The sequence below is a fragment of the Lissotriton vulgaris genome, chromosome 2_1, assembly GCF_964263255.1.
Source record: "Lissotriton vulgaris chromosome 2_1, aLisVul1.2, whole genome shotgun sequence".
NCBI classification, from domain to species: domain Eukaryota; kingdom Metazoa; phylum Chordata; class Amphibia; order Caudata; family Salamandridae; genus Lissotriton; species Lissotriton vulgaris.
This window is the reverse complement of record NC_141687.1, coordinates 1,666,705,315-1,666,728,747: the sequence shown is the minus strand read 5'-3', so window position 1 is coordinate 1,666,728,747 and position 23,433 is coordinate 1,666,705,315. Positions and strand designations below refer to the sequence as shown.

At 47.7% G+C, this 23,433-nt stretch overlaps 1 protein-coding gene across 2 annotated transcripts in view; it reads right to left on the bottom strand.

Moving 5' to 3' along the window:
- KDF1 (keratinocyte differentiation factor 1) overlaps window positions 1-23,433 on the bottom strand; it is a 172,870-nt gene that overhangs the window by 110,218 nt on the left and 39,219 nt on the right. For both annotated transcript variants that reach the window (XM_086957612.1, XM_086957613.1), the window contains exon 2: window positions 10,953-11,052. The gene's annotated coding sequence lies outside the window, so the exon portion shown is untranslated. The remainder of the gene's footprint in view (window positions 1-10,952; window positions 11,053-23,433) is intronic.

Below are 23,433 nucleotides of genomic sequence, written 5' to 3'. Positions count from 1 at the left end.
AAGGTAAGGGTTCTCAAACCCAAGCCGTTTGAGTTAGCGAAATACTAGATAGGGAGATCTGTAGTCTTGATACATATCATTTTGTCTTTGCAGCGAGTATATATCATCTTAAACAGGTATGTTCTTTCCAGTCTGTTTAAGATTTCTTTTACGTCCATATGTAGTTATAATCTTATAACCAACATAGGTTATTCATCATCCTTCTTTACAGTGATCAACACTGAGCTCAGCGAGTGAGGCGCATTTAAATACCCACCCGTTATTACAAACACCAGGTATGATACTACCACAGAGTTTAGTCATATATCCCCCATGAACCACTTTGAATAAAGAATCTCACATCATTTTATATGCTTTATTTTCAGACACGCCCCTGATGAAGGCACCATAGAGGCGCCGAAATGCATTGGGCTCATCTGTTAAACTTTTGTGAACTGTTTATTGTGTAAATATATGTGAAGCCAAAGTAATGAATATGTAAACCTGATACAATGTTTGCAAAATTGATAAAATTAATTATGTGTTTGTATTATGAATAATGAAAATAATACATGAGCAAAAGAAACAAAATTAAAAAAACTTAAAAATAAGAATAAAAACACGTACAAATCCTAAAAAAGTGTGTAAAGCATAATTAAGTCGCGGAGCGCCAAGTGAACAGTGCCTGATTTGACGGGTCTAAAAACCCATCATAACCCCGGTAACAGAAGTTTGCCAGCAATTAACACTCTCCATCAAAAATGAACTCTAGTATATCAGTCAGCATTATGTCATGGTTGCCCCCATTCATATGCCGCAACTGTCCACTTATGCCACAAATTCCCACAACATGCTAGCCACAACATTTTGCCACAGGTACCACAATGACAAGAATTCCACAAAGTATGCCAGACCCGCTTTATCCATGTGTGCAGCATATGTCAAGAAATTACTTCTGCTGGTATCAATATTTTAAAATCGGTGCCCATTATACCAACAAATGCCTGCGCATATAGCAGCACCAGTATTTTGCTATATTTTGCTATAGGTGCCTCTAGACGCCAAGAATTACCTGCATTTTGCCAGGGCCAACTGCAGTCGTGCAAGCATAATACTGCATTCTCAATCAGCGTCACTTACATTCCCTTAATGAGACACACATTCTCACTCACATTCTCACTCACTTGCAATCACTCATTCATTCATTCATTCATTCATTGTTACTCCCTTGCATTCACTCTTCCTGCCTCGCACTCGTTTATCGGATTTACTTTTTATTTCTCAATCATACTCCCTCACTGTCATTCACTTTAAATTATTCACTCACACATTAATTTAGTCTTACTCAATCAGACTCATTCAAACTCACTTTCACTCAACTTTTACACTCGCTTATTCTCTCTCTCTGACGTACTGATTTGCAATTCAAATCACTGTCACTTACAATTACTCACTGAAGATAACGCTCATTCGTAACCATTCATTCTCACTCACCTACCTGTAGTTACCCTTACTCATTCTCACTCACATTCAATTATTCTCACTGATGTTTAACCTCACTTCCACAACCCTGGCGACTACTAAATTACGTCCATGTACACGTTTTGTTTGAACATTTTTATGGGCTGCCTTTCTTTTATTTTGGTTAATAAAATATAGTAGGTGGCAACCATAACAATTTAGCAACAAACTTGGGGGGTCGGGAAAAGCCTTAGTTTACTTCCATTTTGTAAGTTAACAGAGCCTCAAAGAACAGGAATCAGCAGAACCCACAGAGATGGGCTTCAACCTTCACTGAAGGGGGTTCTGAAAATCAAAGTCACTACAGCTTGATGTTTGTTTCCTTTGTGGTGGTTTTCCCCTTCCACCCAGTTGTTTGCCTGGATACTGAAGAGGAAAAGTTGGAATCTCGCTTGTTAACATGCAACAGATATTGCCTCAGGCATTTGATGGGATCAGCACAGACAGCATGAAGAACGCAGTCCTTCCTCTCTGTTCAGCAGCATGCTCGCATCAAAACAACAAGCATTAGAAATGCAATAGGTCTCGCAGCATTAGAGTTAGTGCTTTTAGAATTGTTTATGGTTTTTTTTGTAAATCTTTAGCATGAGGTTGAGGGTGAGTGAGGGTGAGGGGTTGAGGGTGAGTGAGGGTGAGGCTGAGGGGTTGAGGGTGAGGGTGAGTGAGGGGTTGAGGGTGAAGGGTTGAGGGTGAGTGAGGGTGAAGGGTTGAGGGTGAGTGAGGGTGAGGGGTTGAGGGTGGGTGAGGGGTTGAGGGTGGGTGAGGGGTTGAGGGTGAGTGTGAGTGAGGGTGAGTGAGGGTGAGTGAGGGTGGGTGAGTGTGAGTGAGGGTGAGTGAGGGTGAGTGAGGGTGAGTGAGGGTGAGTGAGGGTGAGTGAGGGTGAGTGTGGGTGAGGGATTGAGGGATTGAGGGTGAGGGGTTGAGGGTGAGGGGTTGAGGGTGAGGGGGTGAGGGGTTGAGGGTGAGGGGTTGAGGGTGAGTGAGGGTGAGGGGTTGAGGGTGAGGGGTTGAGGGTGAGTGAGGGTGAGTGAGGGTGAGGGGTTGAGGGTGAGTGAGGGTGAAGGGTTGAGGGTGAGTGAGGATGAGGGGTTGAGGGTGGGTGAGGGTGAGTGAGGGTGAGTGTGAGTGAGGGTGAGTGAGGGTGAGGGTGAGGGTGAGTGAGGGTGAGGGTGAGTGAAGGTGGGTGAGGGTGAGGGGTTGAGGGTGATTGAGGGTGAGGCGGTGAGTGAGGGTGAGGGGTTGAGGGTGAGTGAAGGTGAGGGTGAGTGAGGGTGAGGGGTTGAGGGTGAGTGAAGGTGAGGGTGAGTGAGGGTGAGGGGTTGAGGGTGAGGGAGGGTGAGTGAGGGTGAGGGGTTGAGGTATACAATTGTGTTATTCTCTGAACTCCAAATAAAACGTACAACAGGCTTGCACTATACAACGCCAGCCAAATAGATGATCTCTCCCTGGTATTGGCAAGAGGCCAGACCTGGACCCTGTTGCAATGACCTGGATACTGAGTCAGTACGAATTTTACTCTGATCTTTCTCTGCTTTCTGGATTCACCGCGAGTCAATGAGTCAGAGGAAGGAAGAAGACCGATGCTTAAAGCCATTACATGACTGCATAAAATCAGAAGCCTTCCCTACTGGCTGCTACCACGGTGGGAGACCAGGGCTTATGTTGAAAGAGGTGAAAAGCATGCAACACCTCCCAAAGGCAGGCGAGTTGAGAGGTATGCTTAATCAACGCCACTCCCACTATACATAAGGCCTTTGAAATGTTTTTTTTTTTAAGTAGGGACAATCCTTTCAACCACATACTGCCAAGCGAATCATTTAGGGGTTAGCAAGCAGCTTTTTGTGAACCCCATGGTCTACATGTTTATATTAGTCATACTACTGCTCTCAGGGAGTATATTTTTGACCTGGCTCCAGCATAAAATTGTCTACACTTCAACAGAAGTCCATGAGGAAAATGCTGGCATTACTGACAGAAATTACTGCATAAACTTGTATGCCCGCTGATAAATAGATGTGTTCGTAACAATCACATTTTCTGCAAGTCCTCAAAGTAAGTTTCTTTAGTCATCGAAGATATTATGATGCAGTTTGGATAAGAAGCAAAGTGACCTATTTATTAACCAGATTTCCCGTGATGACATAATGGGACCAATGTCCTGTGATATAATGTACAGTGGTGCTAGCATTACCCTAATTAGCGGTCTTTAAAACTTGACCAATCCTATTGCTTTCGGGTCGGCAAATGTTGGCTCTCAAGTTACCATCCGTTGCATACTTGTCATGTGAAGGTTTTGAAGGGTTGCAGTGGCAAGCTGGCTACTGAACTTCGAAAAGATTAAAAGGAAGGATGCAGCCAGGCCCGGGGCTGGTCACGTGGGTGCCCGTTATCATAAAGGCAACAGTCACTGCAGGGAGATTTGCAGGCTTTCGTGACAAAGCGAATTTGCCATAAACACTGACATTGAGCTAATCCAATAATTGATGATTAGTGCGACATTGAGGGAAGACTGTCTGCTCTGCTTCCTTCCTCACAGGGCTGTAATGGCGGCCGCGGGAGTGGGAAATGGAGGCTAGGAAAGCCAGTCGCCTCTGCGGCGGGTCTCACGGTATCCCATGGTCAGGTCGCTCCTATCTTACATCAAAGGCAGGGCTGTTCATAGCACTTCCGTGATGGCGGCATCAAGCCCCTCTGCACAACAGCTTCTGACGGACCAATACCAGATATATGGAACCTTCCACACGGGCCTGACGGAGCTGTGCGGGCTGGTTGGGGGACGAAGGGTGACAGGTCATAAAAGCATGGAAACAAAAAAATTAAAAAAAACTCTGAAGCTGCGGTTCCAAAACCATCTTAACCCAGAACCATCGCGCTTACAGGTTCTAGTGTCCATCCAAGCAGGATAATTATCACAATATGGTTCCAGAAATACTGGAGTAGAAAAAAAATCCACGTTTCAGGAAAAAGCATCAAATAAATGTCTGCACCTAATGGGTCTGACCGATGCAAGCGCAACAGAAACAAGAACAAGAATAAGTGGAGGCAGTTTAGCGAGTGCTTCTTTTCAATTGTCATAATTTAAGTTCACAATCACTGAAATACATTTTTTTCTGCGAGTGAGAAGAGCAACAAGAGCACAACGACGGAAAAGATAGGAGTGAAGTGAAACGACGAGGCGAACATGTGTGAGAAAAACGAAAAGCGGCCGATGGGAGACGAGAACTATTAGGCAGAGAAAGAAAGGAATGGACAAGGAAACAAGACGGACGGACGGACGGACGGAAGAGAGGGGAGGGGGGAGGAGAAATGCGACACGGAGGGAGGGGGCGGAGCGGGTAAACATAGACGGACGTGCACGCGCACGCGCTTTTAAGGTCAATGCGCATGCGCATAAGCTTAATGCGCATGCGCATTGACCTTAAAAGTCACGGGCACTGCAAGGAATCGCCACGATTCCTTGCAGTGCAGATAAAGAGTGGATAACTCGCAATACTCTCGCCTTGCTCGATGCGCATGCGCATCGACAGGCGAGACCTAAAAAAAGCACAGCTTTCATAAGAGACAACAGTGCCGGAGGTTACATGTCTCTCGACCAATCTCCATACTAGATGAAAACTAAGTTCGAGAATTTAGACTGATGAACGGTTAAATTGCTAAAAGGTTAAATGCAATTAAAAAAAATGACAAACTGGCAAAGAAACAAAACCATAGTTGCGTGGCACCAGGAAGTAGCAGAGGTTTCAAATGTCTCACTAAGTTACGAACTGAATGCGTTGTTTAAAAAAAAACCAAAAAAAGATTTATTTGAAGAAGAAAACCAAAAAACCTTTTAGCAATGGTCTTCCATTGCTACCATGACTTGAACTTGCAGGGTTAAGGTAAGATATCTACTGAAAGTTTGTGAGGGCAGACGGATGACAAAGCACTTTTTTTTTAGCAATTAAAACAAACAAATACAGGGCGGAAGGCGGTGTCCACCCTTCACCGTCCCCGCATTGAGAAAGAGGGGCGAGAGGGGGGGGCGGGGGGGGGGGGGGGGGAGGGGTGAACTTTGTGTCCCAAGGGGAAAAACACATAATACTTCCATTTTTGATGTAAAAAAAAATGGCATAATAAATTGGTTAACAAGGGGGAAATATTAGTATGGAAATTTTTAAGGATTCGGGAATTGAGAAGCTACGATTTATCAAGACTGCTATAATCTGCAAAACGCATACATCCTTGAGAAACAAATGCATGTGGGAAACTAAGTCTAAATTGCAGAACATAAGACGCGTGAAAGTGGATCCCCATTGTATAAGGTAACGTGAAACGTTCTTCTGCAAAAATTGTTTAGGTTGCCGTTTGTTCTCGATCAGACATCCATAACATATCTTAGCGAAAGTGTATTAGTTATTTCTCCTCTTTCACAAAGGATCGTATTGCAACGCCCGCCTATATACCCCACTCCCCCAAATGTAAATGTAAATGTATTGGCATTTATATAGTGCACTACTTACCCGTAGGGTCCCAAGGCGCTTCGACCGCTGCGAAACCCTTCCTGGCTTCCCTGAGAGATGGTCCCTTAATGGGTATCTCCAGGGTGAGACCAGGCATCCCCGGCGGTCTGGTGGGGCCGTTAGTGAAGATGAGGCAAGCTAATGCCCAGAGTTGCCGAGTGTGATCGCTGATCAGAGTGGGCACCGAGGCGAAAGAATTATCGAGTCCGCTGACCCTGATCCAGAAACCTGCCGCGCCAGGAATCGAACCCTGGTCCCGGGCCGTCCTCTGCTCTCGGGTCTGCCGCCTCTAACCAGTGAGCCACACTACTCCACCCAAGGGCTCCACATGACTCTGTTTAAAGAACACTTGTGATGAGACACTTGGCTCCTACCCCTCCTTGGCATGGGTCACTGGGAGCAGAAAGAGACTGAGAGCTGTCATATGGTCAGTGGTTTAGCATCTAGGCTGGCATTTTATATCAAGGGTTGGAGGGAGACAAGGAAATGTGGTATCCCTTCCTTCATGAAATAGAAAAATATAACAGCACATACACGAATGTATCACTATTTCTAAATGATTAAAGTAAAAATGGAGAATCAAGGCCTAAAAATTAAATGAATGAAAGAATACGGAGGATTTGACAGAAATTGTTATTCGGCTACAAGCTCTTGGCCCATCCAGAATATCAAACAAAAGATGTGTGTTTCTGACACCGATGGCAAACCAAGCTGCACCTTGTGCCCAGTGTGATAAGTGACGCTATAAGCTTTGTCCAGCAGATCTGCAGGGGCTGGGAGTGACGAATGACTGGATCCCACGTCCAGTCTCAAAGAATGCGGGCGTAGCCAAAGACATGTCCCTTGGTCTACAGGCTGAGAGAGCTTGGCCCAGAGAATGGTGCATATAGTATAGATGTATAAACGTTGATGGCATGTCCCAGCACAACTGACCTGTTCTCTTCAGATATGAGCAGTGGGGTGGCAGAGCCGGATAATTTGGTGCTGAGGAAATGCATCTTTCCAAGCACCCAGGATTGTTCGAGTTGCATACTACACCCCCCCCCCCCCACACACACACAACAAATTAGGACTTTTAACTGTCACAATTTCCACAAAAGCATCTCAAAAACCCAAAAACCTAAAAGAATAAAATTCCTTGGTTTGACCCTCCTTTTATTGACCTTGAACGGCTACTGGTCCAATAAGCGGAGGGAGGGGAGATTTCATCCTCTGTCTTATAGACTGCATGGCCTGTGAAGCTACTAAGAACTTCCGGGAGGTGAAGTTCACCCTACAGGAAGCTCAAACATGCCGTAAGCACAACCAGGGGGAAATGACTCAAATGGAAAGAGCAGGTATGTGAATGTCACAGACTACTTTGGCAGTCATTCTCCTCCTCCCCACACTGCTTGACTCAAATTCCAGCAAAACTCTTCCCAGTGGCACTAATCCTTGCTGTCCTTTCTCGCAGTTTTCCACCCACCTGCCCTGAGTGAGAGAGGTCCTCCTACCCATCCTCTGTTTGGGCACTTGTTTCGATGCTCCTCCTGCACACACTTTGTTCATCTTACTGCCATTTGTTTTCCAGTCTTCTCATCCCCTCTACCACCTTGGCAGTCACCTGCCTTCAACCCCACCTTGTGGCACTAGTTTTTCAGCCTCCCTTACACCCAGTTTCCCTAAATCCTCTCCTCCAAGCAGCCATGATCTCCTGTGATCCCCACTCATCTCCCCTGAACCAGTCCTATGTGTTGTGGATTTAGCTGGGATATATCACCTCTGGGATGTCAGGTAAACCTTTATTACATTTACCAACTCTGCCGGCACTCAGCAGCAGAAGCAAGGAGCAAAAGCATTAATAGAAGTTAATCTAGTTGGATCAATATTCACAGAATATTAAGCTTTCCAACTGTGAAAATGAAGGGAGGCCTTCAAACCAAAGCCATCAGGTCAGCTCAAATGAACGTAGAAAAAAAGACTTTAGTGATCAAAAAACAAGTTGCATTCCCCGTAACTGGTGCAATGAGCGATGCATATTACCTTAAAGGACACTCTAGCTAGCTCTCCAGTTAAATGTAAATGTAGAGTATTTATATAGCGCACTTCTACCCGGAGGCCTCGTAGCGCTGTATTCATACCGCTGTGGAACCCATCCTGGCTTTCCTGTGAAATGTCTACTCCTGGGCACCCCCAAGGTGAAGCCAGGAATCCACAGTGCTGCTGGGGCCATTGTGGAGATTAAGCAAGCTATTGCCCAGAGTCACAGAGTGGGACCCATGATTAGACTAGGCACCAAGCCGAGAATTATCAGGTCCGGGGAAAATCGAGTCCAAGAGCCGCCGAGGCGGGAATTGAGCCCTGGTCCCGGGCCAGACCTCTGCATCAGGGTCTGCCGCTCTAACCATTGAGCCACGCTTCTCCACTAGGAGAAGTTAGGTTCTTCTACAAGCACAGAAAGCAAGCTACCACCACCACAATCCTAATTCAATCCGCTGCTGGTGCAGATAGCTATTCGAGGCCAAACTCAACCCAACCCAGTCTTCTGCCCTGTGGTCTTTCCGTCAAACCTTAGATCCCAAACCCATCGACCATCAGGATGTCAGACCTTGACAAGCATCAATGGGACAACCTAGTCATGGCTGAAAAACCACTGTCATCAATTAAAAGTGGATCCCTTCCTCTCCAGTCCCGTTAACACCACACACCGGGTACCTCTAGGCTCGGCCCAGCCACCAATGCATTTCAACCCTGTAATACGAGCCTCTCACATCACCCTACCAAGATGAGTTACCACATATGCATAGTTGATAGTTCATCCCAGCTCAAACTAGAACACTATTCAGACAAAGAACCACCTACGCATGTGCTAGTGCTGATCTTGGGGTTAACGCCATATGCAGAAAAAACTGCTTGAATGAAAACACATAATTCCCTGGGCCTGTTAACCTTGCCTCACTCTCAATAGCTTTCCCTAAGATACAGGTCCCTCCTCCATTTCCCACTGCAAAACGTATATTGTTTGACAATAAAGGCCCTTGAGTCCAAAGTATCTCAAACTCAGATTTCCACTACTTACGTCTGCTAAGTACTGCCACTATTCCACAAAAATTCCAGCACATAATATTGAGCTAATTAATCATTGCTGTGAAAACATTACCACCTAGATTACTGCAAAATCCGATCCAAAACAAAATATAAACAAATGTAAGAACGTGTGTCATGTTTGATCTGTAATGCCATGGCCAAATCACCTCGGCAATGAAGTTCCCAATAGTTTCCGATGAAAAGAAAAAGAAAGCTTCAGACCTATCTGTCTCGACCACTGAGATTTACACAGTCAATGGCTGGAGTAGACTGCAAAATTGTTTGTACTTTACCATTCAACTAGAAGTTTTAGGTCGGCCAATCCACATCTTCTGATAATACAGCCAATATTATCAACGAAATTCAACAAAAGATCTCTCCAAGTGCAAGGCTCCAATTCAGACTCGAAAATGATTTTCTCAAATTAAGAAGGCTCCTAAAAACCAACGTTTTCAGTCTGGCGTGTATTTACACCTGCCCCATGCAAGAAAAGCTTAATGTCCCCCAACGCAGAGCGAAAGTATAACCCCTGCCTACACCACTCCAGGACACCTCAAGTCTTTGTTGAATCATTTTCTAAGTTTTTACACATTTTCCTCAGCAGACACAGAAGAGGATTCTCACCAGCTGGCTCCACCATGTTGCTGGACGATAGATTGGCTTCTCCAATCTCTAAAATCGATTGTTAAGCATTATTACTCCATATATATTCCCATCTCAAAGTTTTCGGAGAAACAAAAATAAGGGCAGCCAATTCAGTTTTTTTCAGCTGGGTGTTGCTGATGAATACTTCTGAGGCCCAGTTAGCAATCTGGCTGCAAAGTTCTGAGTCACTTGCAGTTAAAAATTAGAACTTTCTGGTAAGCCAAAACAGAGGGACTTTTTTATAATCTAACTAGGAGTTTATTAAAGCAGTGCCTACTATAATCAGATTCGATGATATGATGCACGGCAGGATACGGAGCAGCAGCTTATGCTGAAAAAAACAAGCAATTTGAGATAACAGAAAAAGATGCAAATCTAATTTAAGTTATGCACAACTTGAACTGGTTAAAAACAAAACACATTTCCAATAACTTGAATAGAGAGTTCCTTAAGTACTCCATGCCCAAGACCACTGTCACTTGTCTTATCAAATCACAGTCTCAGCCAAAGGCTACCCAGCCAATCCCTGACCTCCACCACGAACCTGCAAAACAGACTAAACCGGTTTAAAGGGGAGAGTTGAAACACTGAAATGGCCTTGTGAACTTTGCTTACTAAGCTTGGAGAATCACCTTCCTTCCAAAGAGGTGAAATGAAGACAGAATATCTGTACTGTACTGGTGGAGGGAAATAAGTTACTAACAGAGAAGAAAGACCTTGGTGAAAAGGTAAGAGGAGGTCTGCACCAACGCTTATAAGAGGCAACTACATTTCATGTGAAGGGAGCAAAGGCAGGGAGAGAAGCAAAGAGGGGTGGAAGAAACCCAATTTACCTAGCGACTTTACCCACCCTCGTATCTTTTACTTGAACGCCAGCTCACATCGCAGAAAAAAAGTTGTTCCTTCACCTCATGCACCCGGAGATTAGTCGCTAGGAAGCACCTTAAAAACAAGTAAATTAAGTATAAAAGTAGTCGCAACTCACTAGGGAGAAGGTTACAAATGAGTAGCAGGAGGTGACCAATAGCAGGTGCAATTGTGATATAATTCCCAGAAGCTGGTCTAAATGTATCTGGTGCAGCCTGAAAAAAACTACCTATGAGAGATAATGTTGTTACCTTGACTCATTAGCAAGTACCCAAGATTCTCAGAAAAGCTATAGCATGTTAATAGTTCTGCAGAAATAGGAACTAAAAATATTACAAATATATGTGTTAACTTGTTAACAAAATGGATACTTACCACGTGTGTAACATGCCCGAGAAGATGAGCACAATTCTTTGCAGAAACGCCAGAAAAATCGAGAAGTTTTACATCCAGAAACATGACCAATTGCGTTTTCCTACACAATGTGAAAAAAACCACAATCAAAAATATTTGGGTGGGAAATACAAGGGTTTTGAACATATTTTGTTCAGTCACAATCTGTGTGTATAATATTGAAGTACAATTTATCCAATTTCCAATTTCACAAACCTTGTAGACTTTAGTAATTATTTCTTTGTGTTACTATAAAAGGAAAACAAACACTGAACTGGACATCAGATGTGCAGTTTATAAGTGCCAAGTAACAATAGCAACAATAACCCTCAGATCGCCAGTCCAATTTACATGCAAAAGTGCAACTAATGGCCTATCTGAATAGGAATTTTTACCTAAGCTATGGTGGTAAAATTGCAAGTATATGACATGCAAACGTTCTAGGAAGGACAAAGAGCGAATCCGTTGAAACAGGAAGGAATGCAGACCACCGCCCAGCGATTAGTGAAATCCAACTTTAGCATCCATCAAGAAATACATATTCATTCAGGACCCAGTGGGGCATTTTTAGCGATTACTGTGCGCCTTCCAACAACTTAAATTATTTGGTAAGATGTAATAAATGTATGAATTTGAGAGCAGATTTACCATTGTGGCGAAAGTAATATCAGGAACATTGTTCACCAACAAGACCGCCTCATTTGAGCACAGAAGCTTGGATTACCCATCTTTCTGCTTGTGCAGTTTTAAAATTTGGGGCAAGGTGCAATAATCGTTTGCACTAGCAATAACTTGGGAGTCGACTGCGCAGGGGCAAATACAAATGTAGACTGCGAGTCATTATAACTCCCATTCCTATAATTAAACCAGATGATACAATTTAGGGAATTAGAGAGTGGCCAGGAGGCTAAAGCAGGCTTCTCCAACGAGTAGCTTGCGAATTACTGGTAGCTCCCCAGCTTCCAACAAGTAGCTCACGTGTGTAGCTAAGCCTACTAATTTAGAAGCTCTTGCTTCGTTGAATTTAAATATTAAAAGTGTGTATTGAAGACAAAAATGCATGTTTTTTCAGAATTCATTTAGCAAAAATTTAGAGAAAAATGGTTGGATTCCAAAATATATTTAACAATGATAATTGAGGGGATAAATCATGAGGTGCTGTGGAGACATGTTATTACTACTACTTTGGTGCCAGGGGCACTGCAGCTATGGATATTATGTATTACCCGTGTAGAACAATTCCACATTGACAAAGCCATTTTTTGGGTTTCGCTTCATAGTGCTTGCGCATTGCTTGTGAAATCTATTGTGGTTAATATAAATCTTAAAAGGAGCTTACATCCCGCCCTTACTTTTTATTGGTTTGTGTGCTTGCCAGTTACTTTACCTCCATTTCTATTGGCTGTCGCACACTATTTACTCTTTTCATCTGCCAAACTTATTTGTGAGGTTCCTCTCTTAGGCATGCTTTGACAGGACGTTGAGCCAACACCAAGACTCAAACCCGGCTCCCTAGCTCAAAGGTCAGCAGTTCCGACCGTTACACCACATTCTCTGCCCTGCCCCTTCTCTTCTATTTACGCTACTCTTATATAGCAATCACTGCTGGGTCACTTCGCTCCTCGCAAATCCCCCTCAACGCGGCCCCCCTCTCAGTCTACGGCTCATGTTCTGACCTCCCCCCTCACATCCACTGCTGCTGTTACAGATAAACTCTATTGTATCGTTTGTTGCACCCTAAAGCTCTATTATATCTTAATTTGTGTTTGAGTGCCACACAAAATGGTTAAATACATATACACAAATAAATAATAAAAGCTCATCATGTCATGTTCTCCTCGGAAGGGGTACAAATTGCCGCACTGCAGAAAGCTCCCTCACTGCGATCCCGCTTCCTTCAGCGATCGCGGATGGGTCACTGCGCCGCTGCTCCTCCTTGCACACCCCCCCTCCATGCTGCCCGCCATCAAAGTCTACGGCTGCTGGAGAGGTCTTCATTTATCTGGGAGGAGGTACAGGCAGACAGAGGAGTAGAATCTGGGAGCAGGGCGGCAGGGCATCAGTCACGTGGTTCAACTTCGCTTTCATCTCAATGAACAGTCGCCAAGGCAGGCCCCTGGATGCTCATGGTACAGCGGGTGCAGTGGTACAGGGGCCAAAAGCTCCAGGAAACCTACTGAACACGTTTTATAGCAATAGGTTGCTACTTAGCAAAGAGCCACAAGCACAGTTACCTTGCAGGGACCTGGGCAATTTTTTTGGATGGTGCAGCAGGTACAGGGGCCTAAAGCTCCACGAAAGCCACACAGTAACGAGTATTGCTATATCGTGCTACTCAGCAAACAGTCACAAGCGCAGTTATCTTTCAGGCACCAGGGCAATGATTTGGATGGTGCAGCAGGTACAGTGGCACAGGGGCCAAAAGGTCCAGGAAGCTCATTGAACACTGATCATTGCTATATGTTGCTACTCAGCAAACAGTCACAAACTCAGTTACCTTGCAGGCACCAGGGCAATTACAAAATCACATCAGATTACAAATCATTGAAATCACTTTAACACTTTAATGATCGTTTTACACAGTTGCATCACTAGGGTTGGTGTCACCCAGTGCGGGTAACCCGTGTCACCCCCTCACGATTTACCCCATGGACCTCCTCTGTGACAGAGCCAAGGCCGCATCGTTCGGCACGCCATCCCGCTGGTCATCCTGGCTCCTGCAGACCTCCCGTCCACGTCCTTGGTCAGGGTGTTCATTCTGGATCCGCCGGCCTCTGGTTGCGCTGGTTGTTCTCCCACCGCTTTCTCCTCTGTAGCGTCCGCTACCGCGTCCTCCTTCATGTTGTCCTCCTCTGCTCTCCTGCTTTCACCTCCTTGCCTCAGAGTTCCCCTGCGCAGTTCTGGGCCAACCGGAATATTAAGTCCCTCCTCCCCATTGCACCGGACGTGTTACACTGGCAACAGAGGAAGAGACCAGGAAGCAGGACTCCTTGGTGCCCCCGGGGCTCCCGTCACAAGCCCCCAAGGCCTTTTTAGGTCTCGTAGAGAGAGACCTAATGCCGTCCATCCACAAAGCTGACTTTAACGATCCGGATTTGGCCTCAGGCATTCACCCCAGCAGCATTTCTCCTCCCCTTACCATTTGCTCCTGCCTCCGAGAGCTTCAAAGGGATCTGCTTCACACTTCACGGCCACCGTGACTCACATTTCTCCTTCCTTCGTGCCCAGCCCCCCTCCCAGCGCTGCCTTGTTTTCCATAAAGAAGGAAGGGACAAGGGAGAGACGTGAGTAGGAAAAAAGATGACAGAAATTAAGACTTAGTTCAAGCATCCGACTAGCTACTAAAATGCCATTGTTGTAACAGCCACGTACAGAAATTAAACCATTTAAACGGGAATATTTATCCCGGAGAAGGCGCATATCTGGTATTTGATCACATCGTGATTTCTTGTGAGAATAACCGAAAACCATTCTACTTTGAATTGTCGGCCTTAGTTAAGATAACAAAATAAATAACTAACAAAAAAAAAACGTGCGACTCGCCAACACTGTGACTGTGTCCATGTTGACATGACACCATTCCACTTCCAGGGGTCTCGCCTGTATTACCCCATCTAATTGTATGCTTTTTCTTTGGTTTGTTCTGACATTTAAGTGAGCGGCAGTGCCGTATACATTTCTTCAAAAACAGAACGTCCAAAATGGACGTGTGCACCGAGAGCGATATGGGGAAAGCAATGCCGGGCTCCATAGCAGTGAGTGCTGCATTTACTACCGCATTTCTGCAATAGCTGAAGGTCTGGTTCCTCCTCGCAGGGAGGGGCTCTCAGCCCATCAGTCACTCCCTCCACCCTACAATATGTCCTGTTTTTCGTGCCAAGAAAAGCGATTTCGTGAAAAGCGGCAGGCCAGCGTGTAGGTGCAAACGTGATGTGTGCTGCAGACTGAGCTGCACTGATAAAGGGACGCTTCAGTGGCCATTTGTAAATCAAATGTCTGCAGTTAATACTAAAGCTGGTTTGGGTGGTGTGGTTATTTTTTATGTGTGGGAGAGCAACCTTTATCTAAACTGTTATTTAGAAATGGTACATTTTGTAGGTATTTTGCTGTTTCTTTGCAGACTCACCATCACACCCCCTTTCTCACTCACCCTCCCACCCACCCTCACCCCTCCCTCCCCCACCCTCCCTCCCTCACCCATCCCTCAGACACCTCACCACCCTCCCTCACCCACCCTCCCTCACCCACCCTCTCACCCACCCACCCTCCCCTCACCCACTCACCTCACCCACCCTCCCTCCCTCACCCACCCAACCCACCCCACATCCACCCACCCTCCACCCACCCTCACCCACCCACCCTCCTCACCACCCTCCCTCACCCACCCTCACCCACCCTCCCTCACCCACCCTCACCCACCCACCCTCCCTCACCCTCACACCACCTCATCCCTCCCACCCACCCTCCCTCACCCACCCTCCCTCACCCACCCTCACACACCCACCCTCACACACCCTCACACACCCTCCCCCGCCCTCACACACCCACCCTCCCACACCCACCCTCCCTCACCCTCACCCATCCTCCCTCACCCATCCTCCCTCACCCACCCTCCCTCACCCACCCTCACACACCCTCACACACCCTCCCCCGCCCTCACAACACCCACCCTCCCACACCCACCCTCCCTCACCCTCACCCACCCTCACCCTCCCTCACCTACCCTCCCTCACCCACCCTCCCTCACCCTCACCCACCCTCCCTCACCCTCACCTACCCTCCCTCACCCTCACCTACCCTCCCTCACCCTCACCCTCACCCACCCTCCCCCCTCACCCACCCTAACACACCCTCACTCACTCACCCACCCTCCCCCCTCACCCACCCTAACACACCCTCACTCACTCACCCTCCCTCACCCACCCTCACCCACCCTAACACACCCTCACCCCCCCACACCCTCACCCCCCCACACCCTCACCCCCCCACACCCTCACCCCCCACATCCTCACCCCCCACATCCTCACCCCCCCACACCCTCACCCCCCCACACCCTCACCCCCCCACCCCCTCACCCCCCACCCCCTCACCCCCCCACACCCTCACCCCCCACCCTCACTCACCCTCACTCACTCACCCACCCTCACTCACCCTCACTCACTCACCCACCCTCACTCACCCACCCTCACCCACCCTCACTCACCCTCACTCACCCACCCTCACACACCCTCACTCACCCTCACCCACACACCCTCACTCACACACCCTCACTCACACACCCTCACTCACACACCCTCACTCACACACCCTCACTCACACACCCTCACTCACCCTCTCACCCTCACCCTGACTCACCCTCTCACCCTCCCAACCCTCCCAACCCTCTCACCCTCCCAACCCCTCTCACCCTCCCAACCCTCTCACCCTCCCAACCCTCTCACCCTCCCAACCCTCTCACCCTCCCAACCCTCTCACCCTCACAGACCCCTCACTCACCCTTACTCACTCACCCTCATACACCCTCATCAGCATGGCATAACAACACAGCATGGCATAACAAAAAAAGCATAGGATACACAACCTTACAACCCTCTCACCCTCGCTCTAACACACTCACCCTCACTCACCCACCCACCCACCCTCACCCACCCACCCTTACTCACCCACCCCCACTCACCCTCACTCATAGCATAACAAAACAAAGCATAGGATAGGAAAACATACCATAGCATAACAAAGCATAGCATAACAAAACACAACAAAACATACCATAGCATAACAAAACAAAGCATAGCAAAACAAAACATAGAATAGTATAAAAAAGCATAGCATAGCAAAACAAAACATAGAATAGTATAAAAAAAGCATAGCATAGCAAAACAAAACATAGAATAGTATAAAAAAGCATAGCATTGCAAAACACAAAGCATAGCAAAACAAAGCATAGCAAAACAAAGCATAGCAAAACAAAGCATAGCAAAACAAAGCATAGCAAAACACAACAAAACCATAGCATACATAGCAATACATAGCAAAACACAACAAAACATAGCATAGCATAAAAAACACAACATAGCATAAGAAAACAAAGCTTAGCATAGCATAACAAAACATAGCATAACAAAACATAGCATAACAAAACATAGCATAACAAAACATAGCATAACAAAGCATAGCATAACAAAGCATAGCATAACAAAGCATAGCATAACAAAGCATAGCATAACAAAGCATAGCATAACAAAGCATAGCATAACAAAGCATAGCATAACAAAGCATAGCATAACAAAGCATAGCATAACAAAGCATAGCATAACAAAGCATAGCATAACAAAGCATAGCATAACAAAGCATAGCATAACAAAGCATAGCATAACAAAGCATAGCATAACAAAGCATAGCATAACAAAGCACAGCATAACAAAGCACAGCATAACAAAGCATAGCATAACAAAGCATAGCATAACAAGGCATAGCATAACATAGCATAACAAAGCATAGCATAACAAAGCACAGCATTACAAAGCACAGCATAACAAAGCACAGCATAACAAAGCACAGCATAACAAAGCATAGCATAACAAAGCATAGCATAACAAAACATCTCATAACAAAATATCTCATAACAAAGCATAGCAAAACACAACAAAGCATAGCCTAGCAAAACACAACAAAGCATAGCATAACAAAACACAACAAAACATAGCATAACAAAACATAACAAAACATAATAGCATAGCAAAACACAGCATAGCATACCAAACACAGCAAAACATAGCATAGCATAACAAATCATAGCATAGCAAAACAAAGCATAGCATAATAAAACACAACAAAACATAGCATAGCATAACAAAGCATAGCAGAGAAAAACATAGCATAGCATAGCAAAACATAGCATAGCAAAACATAGCATAGCAAAACATAGCATAGCAAAACATAGCATAGCAAAACATAGCATAGCAAAACATAGCATAGCAAAACAGCATAGCATAACAAAACAGCATAGCATAACAAAACAGCATAGCATAACAAAACAGCATAGCATAACAAAACAGCATAGCATAACAAAACAGCATAGCATAACAAAACAGCATAGCATAACAAAACATAGGATAGCAAAACAAAACATAGCATAGCATACAGCATCACTCAGCACCACCACAGCATCACTCTGTGGCACCACAACATCACTGAGCTCCACCACAGCATCAATCTGTGCAACTATTCAACAACAACTGGTTCAAATATGTTATCTCAATGTTTCAAGCTTTATTACAAATGTAAGAAAAAGATGTTAATATTTGACATATGTTCTTGGATTTTCGTCACAATAAAATACACTGAACATAATCTTCACAAACGTTATTTACAAAAGTTTAAGCTATTGCCATTATAAATTACAATAACTTTTATTTAAGTATTAATTATTAAAAAAAATATAAACGATTGTTATTTGTAATATCAATACATGTAAGTCACGTAAATACAACACATTGCATTACAAATGCTATAGGTGTCACATTTGCGAAAGTTATAACTATTGGCATGGTTTATGACAAAGCTATTAATTACGCTATTTTCAAAAACAAAACCTAAATAAAAAAACAATACCAATAGCTCAAACTTTCCTAATACGAGACCTATTGCATTGCAAATGCTTGTTCTTACAGTACTTTTCTACCACGCTGGCCGATCGGGCCAAGAGTCCACCGGAGCGTGAGAGAGGAAGTCCACATTGGAGCGACCCAGAAGGTAATACTGAAAGGACTGGAGGGCCTACTTAATGGCAGAGGCGAGGCTAAAAAGTTTGGCCAGCAGCCAACTCAGCTTAACCAGATTGGTGTCATCCCATGTGCTGATGTCAACCGGTGCGGTCCGCACCCCCCTAGTGACACTGGATTTACATCCTAAATAGCTGCTGTTTGATGTGTTCACACAAAGCAGTAGCATGGCTTTTTCATTTTTCGCATTTAGTGGCTCTCCGTTCCTTCTGCAATCGCGGCGGCTGGGTTACTTCACGACGCTCCTCCCAATGCCGGGCCCCGGGGGAAGCAAAGTCGCAGACTAGTCTTCCCCCTGGGTCATTCGCGCATTGATAGGTCAGGTAGGGGAAGGGGAGGAGTTAGGGGGTGGGTATTTAGGCGCAGGGGAGGAAGGGAACTTCCTCTTCCTGCGCCTGGCACCATAGGGAGGGAGCAGAAAAGAGAGGTTAGTTAATGCGATTCGTAGGCAGTTTAGCTTAGGAAGGAGGTTAGTGTGTGTGCTTTGGCAGCCAGTTTAGCGCATTTGGTTCTTTTGGAGCGGTTAGATCGGCTTTGGGGGCTGTTGTTCGGCAGCCGTTCTTTTTCGACGCCAGAAGCGTGACAGTTGGCAGGATGTCGGGCGTCTCTGCAGAGGAGGTGCGGGAGGCCTTGCTGTTGCTTGCGAGGGCCGGGTGGGAGGACCTTCTCCAGCTGGGGGTTCTGGGACAGGCGTGGGTGGGGGCCACCAGGGGCACACGCGCTGCCTCGGCGGGGGTCAAGGCTGCGGTCGTGGCCTGTCAAGAGGACGAGCCCGACGCGCAGGGGTTTGCCAGCGATCGGAGGGGGAGGCGGAGCGCCCAGGGACCCGGCGAGGGGCAGGAAGCGGAAGAGCCTGCCCCCGCGGGCCTTCCCTCCGATCGAGTTTCTTCCTGGGGCCTCGGGGGCTGCCGTGAAGGCCGCGCCCCAGGCCCTGGGGCCTGTGCATGTGCCGGCTGGTGCTGCACAGGGAGAGGGGCGGGAGGACATCCTTGCTAGGCCCTCTTTGGCGGAGGAGGCCTCTGGTGAGCATGTGGCCTCCGGTTTGGACGGCCAGATTTCTCTCCCCACTCTGAGCACTGCCCTGTCTGGGGACCCTGTGAGGGAGGAAGAGGGGCAGAACGAGGAGGCCCCCCATCGACCTGTCCATTTGTTCCAGGGCAGGCACCCCGGCCCCGGCGAGGCAGGTGTCGGTGGGGGACCTGGGGGGCCGAGGTGGGCCTGCCGCCCTGGTTCCCGGGGGTGGAGGACCAGGTTGGGTCCCTGGGTTCCCGCAGGTGGTTTTTTTCCGCCCAGGGGCTGAATTTTTCGGCTACTGCCCGCTCCCGCAGATTTGGGGCGCCACTTCCTGGGAAGATAGAGCCAGGGGGGAGAGGATCCTGGAACAGATTCAGGAGGTGAGGTGGGCCGAACAGACTAGGGCCAGAGTAGAGGCCGTGTGGGGCCACGAGGTTGAAGGCCCTCCCACCCAGACCTCTGAGGAGGAAAGGGAAGCGGAGCTGGAGGAAGAGCTGAGGAGAGTTAGGGCCAAGAAGTCAGGGTAGGAGCAGGGGGTCATGGCAGGTGTAGGGACGGCCAGGACAGGGTTGAGGCCCGATGGTGCTGGGGCCCGCTCAGGTTGGAGCGAACTGAGGGGTGGGAGGGGATCCAAGCCGGCGGCTGTCGGCAGAGCCCGGGGGTGCCTGGCGGGGCGCAAGACGGCTCCGAGACGCAGGACAGAAGCAGCAGGGCAGTCCGCGGCAGCTGTCCCTCCACGGAGGGCTCGGGCTCCTGCGGCGCGTGGGGCATCTGGCATGCGTGTGCGGAGTGGTGTGCAGAAAGGTGTGAAGAGGGCTGTGAAGGAGGTGGATAACGTGCGTGTGGATCTGGAACCGGTGCTTGAGTTGGATTATGGTGCGGAGAGTGATGAACTGGAAGACGGGGAGGTGCGGGATGACTTGGAAGGCTTAGGAGGCGCAGCGGACAATGGCGACCTTGGTGTTTTACAGGACACGGCGGCGACGAGGACCAAGGCCGGGACAGCGGCGGTCCAGGTGACGGAGCCCAGAGGACGGCCCCGGGAGCGGACCTCGGCACTCACAGGTGAGGGAGCCTGGTGGGCGGCCTGGGAAGACGTTCCCCGGGGGGGGGGGGGGGGGGAGGGGCGGAAGAGGACGTGCAGGTCGGTGGGTGTGGGTAATGGGTCGGTGCGGGAGGCGGCGAAGCCATCGGGCGATCCACCCGAGTATGGTAAGAAGGTGGATGGTAAGTCGGTGACGTTGGGAGTGCAGACGGACAAAGGGGACAGTAAAGAGGAAAAGGGGGTGAAGGTGCCTAAGAAGCTGCCATATATGGGGCTGGCGATGCCATTGGGTTCGCATCTCTCGGAGAAACTCGAGGATCGGATCTGGAAACATGAGTTTGTGGATGTCTTTCCACGTGGACAACATGACGGTGGTGGAGCTGGTGAATCATCAGAGGGCAAGGGACCTGAGAGTGTTGCGGCTGTTGCGGAGGTTCATGTTGGCGTTTCTGCGGTTGAATGTGGTGTTTCGGGCTAAGCATGTCCCTGAGGCGAATAATGACATTGCGGATGCTTTGTCTCGTTCGCAGTGGCAGCGGTTTCGACACCTGGCACCGGGAGCGGATACATGCAAGACCGAGCTGCCGGCCGGCATCTGGGCCTTGGGGGAGTGAGAATGATTGGACTGGTGGAGGGTTCGCTGGCAGAGACCACAAGGAGGACTTATCGTTTGGCATGGTCTGAATTTAGTGCTTTCAGGGGCTGGACGGTGAATGGCGTCGTGGGTGTGGAGTCGGCAGTGGAACAAGGGCTAAGAGGTTATGTGTTGGATTGTATGGATCGGGGTTTGACTGCGGCTAAGATCTCTGGTAAATTGGCAGGGATATCGTTCTACTGTGTTTTGTATCTGGGCTTTGACCCGACCAAGGATGTGATACTGAGCAGAATGTTGCGGGGCTGGGGCAGGGAGCAGGCTGAGGGAGGCGGTAACGTTAGAGTTGTTGGTCCAGCTGGTTGGGGTGTTGCCGGAATGTTGTTATGACTTGGTTGAGGTTGGCCTTTTCCGCTTGTGCGAGGGAGGGAATGTTTATGTGAGTGCAGTGGTAGGGTAGTGAGTGATGTTTAAAAAGTGCCTGGCTCGTGGGGTGTAACAAAAACTTTATTTGACCCCCGGGCTGGTACTAATAAAATGGTGAAAAAGGAGGTAATGCCGTAACCTATGTGCGCCACCTCCTATGTGTGTGTCAACATGTTTCGGTGTAAAAACACCTTCTTCAGGACTGGGGTACACAAATCCCCACCTTACTCACGTTGCTCTACTTTTTCAGAATGTATATACTAAAAAAGTGAAATTTACAAGTGCAGGTGATACAATGTACCTACTGGATAACCGCTATTTAGCTGACTGTTTTGTCAAGAGTCTACTACTCCCTGAGACCGTAAGAACGTAGGGGTCCCTCGCGCTTCCTTGCTGCGAGTCTATGAGGAGAATCCCTCTTCGCTGCCCCTTACGCCCGCTCTGTTGACGGATATACATTCTGAAAAAGTAGAGAAACTTGTAACCGAAGCTCTGTGGCAGAGGGCAGAGGTTTTGCGCGTTGAGCGCTGTGAAGCTTTATTATTCTTTTAAAAAATCTTGTTTTGTTGGCCTCTCTGCTGCTGAGTGCTAGCAGCCTTAATTCCATTTCTCCCGCTGATTACAAGCGGTGAGTGGCACTTTTGTTGTTTTTAACCTCCTACCCCACCCCGCCCTCTTGACTCCTCCCACCCCGACGTCATTGCCTATTTAGACGGGCCTTATGCGTCTGCGCAGCGGACGTGCGCAGCGGGCGCGACGGAGGCGAGCCGGAGTGGCACCAGAGTCGCACCAGAGTCAAGCCCGTCTGCGCCCGTCCGCGACAGGACGGGCACAGGGCTCAGTCCCGATGCCCCAAACAGTGTCACGTATTCCCGATCTGCTTTACTACGGTTGAGGGGACCCCCTTGTACTTCTCACCTTGTATTTAATTGTCACAATGCTCCAACCTCCTGTCCCTCTTGTAATATTTTATTGGACTCCTGCCCCTCGCGGTTAGACTCTATGTCTTCCACCTTTTGGAACCCTGCCTCCTCGTGCAGTTCTCCCCCTTCCAAATTACCCAACTCCGGCCCCTTTTTCAAATTTATTAGCAGTAACTGTCGTTCTCTCGTAAAACATAAAAGAGACATTTTCGATCTTTTACAGACTGTTAGTCCAGCTGCCATGTTTCTGACGGAAACATGGCTAAATGATAGCTCTGGCCCTGACATCGCCATGGCTCTCCCCAATGATTACACCTATGTTGGGCGAAACCGGCCTCTTAAAGAGGGTGGGGGAATTGCCACCATTTTTAGGAGAGAATTCTCCTGCAAATGGGAAGACCTTGAGTTCCCCAACTGTGAAGCTGGTCTATTTAAGCTATCACTTACTCCACATTTCACTCTGACCGGCACATTGATCTATCGCCCCCCTGGCGCAGCGAGTAACTGGGCTTCCTCCCTCCCAGATCTTGTTGCTCCACTTTTGGCTCAATCCAATAATTTTATGGTCATTGGAGACCTTAACATTCATTTCAACTCTGCTTCGTGTGCCATTTCCACACGTCTTTTACAGGATCTGGCAGCTTTAGATCTTCATCTCCACAACTCTGACCCTACTCAT